The sequence below is a fragment of the Olea europaea genome, unplaced genomic scaffold (assembly GCF_002742605.1).
Source record: "Olea europaea var. sylvestris unplaced genomic scaffold, O_europaea_v1 scaffold1564, whole genome shotgun sequence".
Taxonomy (NCBI): domain Eukaryota; kingdom Viridiplantae; phylum Streptophyta; class Magnoliopsida; order Lamiales; family Oleaceae; genus Olea; species Olea europaea.
The window spans coordinates 155291-157489 of NW_019233246.1; the positions used below are offsets into that span (position 1 = coordinate 155291).

General features: G+C 33.6%; 1 pseudogene; it reads right to left on the minus strand.

The window, feature by feature from the left end:
- LOC111376831 overlaps positions 1–2173 on the minus strand; it is a 5085-nt pseudogene extending 2912 nt beyond the window's left edge.
- Positions 2174–2199: the final 26 nt, after the last annotated feature.

Consider the following 2199-nt stretch of genomic DNA (forward strand, 5'->3'; position numbering starts at 1 on the left):
ACTTACAGAGATAGGATTTGAGAAGACAAAATAAGAATTTATCGAATTCGAATACCTGAATATGGATTCTTCCTTTTCAACTCATGATTGAAAGCAAATAATTCTTTGGATCAAACCTTACAGGATAAACATATAAATAACGTTAATTATTTTCTGAAATCAAATCATAATAAAATGAATCAGAAAATGAAGAAAGAAGAAACAAATGATGGATTTTTGGTCCAGGCAAGTGTTGGACACTTTGTCCTTAAAATGAATTTACCCCGCATCGGTGCTAACGGTTCTCCGACAATCATCTCCCAAAATACAACGACCATGTCGAGTCATAGGAGCACTACAAATGACTTCGACCAGCGAACTCAAACGGAATTCCCTCTTTACCATGACCATGACCATGACTTTGATGCAAATGTTTTATGCAAAACCAAAGTGTAAATTGGAATGAAATGATATAGTATCTATGACTTTTCTTGAATGAATAAAATTCAAACACGTGTGGTCTATATATATAGTAGTTGGAAAGGTATGTCAAAAGACACAACTATACCAAGAGACACATCTCTTGGAATTCATAATTATTGGATATTAATCATACTCATACCAAGAGTCATGATCTTTCATATGAAAAGCCACATTTTTTCCTCCATATATTTCTAGAATATTCCATAATATTTTATACGATTTTTCAATAATTTTCAGTATTTAAGTGGTTTACATTTGACTTAGTTTCTCATTCACCAAATAACGAATTCCACTTAAATAATCATTTAAAATTGGTCACAACCAATTTTCGATAAAAAAATTTCAACAATCCCCCACATGAATGAAAATTAATGCAAATGTCTATTCAGACACTAGTAGAGAGAGAGCAGGAAAACACCGCGTTAGGTAAGGTAGCTTATGGCTTTGAACCTTCCCTAGTGAAATACCATAGAATTTACTAGCTAATTGGTAAACGCGATATTTTTAAACCATCAGCCGTTAGCATAAACCAAGACAACAGTACTCACACAATAGCTCTCATAAACCGTTCATGGTTCTTATGACTTGGTTCATTTTGGCCCTTTGAACCAAGATCTTGGGATCTTCAGTCAATATGGTAGGGTTACCGTTATAAAGATCTTACTCAGTAGGCTTAATCTCATTCTCTTCGATGTACAGTATACTTGATCTCTTGGTAAACATGTATAAATGGATCCACAAGTTTACATCAATGAGATCAACTGCTTATAGTATTATGTCTACGACATACATGTCTAGACTTACCATTATATGTGACTTAGTATCTTTTCAAATTTAGCTAGTCAATGATCGATTCATTTGATAGATACACATTGTCACCAACTAAAAAATCCTCTCATGAAACTACATGCTTTTCATTAGCTTTATTTAAAGCTTTATCAATTTCAAACAACAATGTTGGAGGATTTCTAACAAATCGTTACACTAGTCAATCATATTTACTAGTGGATTTCATACATGGGTATTCAATATCATCATTAAAGCATTGTAATGCATTCGAACTTTATGAATATTCTCAAATATTCCAATTGTTCTTGTATATCCAAACAACCGTCATGATCGGCTTTCATCCAATTTCATCCACTTTAAGGCTTTCATCCCATTTCATCCACTTTAGACTTAGTGTATATCATCGCATCACAATATCATTTCAATACCGCAGAATATCTTTTGAAATTTAATCCACAGGTCATGGTATATTTCAAATACCTAAGGACCCCTGTCAATGCCACCCAATAATCATGGCCTGGATTACTCGTGAATCTTCAAGCTTATTCACAGCAAAAGCATTATCCGATCGAGTGCATTTCGTAATATACATTAGATTGCTAATTACTTGTGAATATCTCAGTTGTGACACGCTTTCACCCTTATTTTGACCAAGTGTAGACTTGTGTCAATACTTCAAACTTTTTAAATATTTTCTCAACAAATGAGCTTGGGGAAGTACAATTCTTTCTGATGTTCTAGAGATTTTTATCTCTAGTATTACATCTATCACACCCAAGTCTTTCATGTCGTAATACTTCGTAAGCATTTTCATGACGTTTAGCACCACTTCGTGACTATTGCCCATCATCAGCATATTGACTACATACAAATACATAGGCATCTGGTGTATTTTCCACGCATAGACACTTGTCACATTCATTTATTTTGAACTCATTTGACAACATC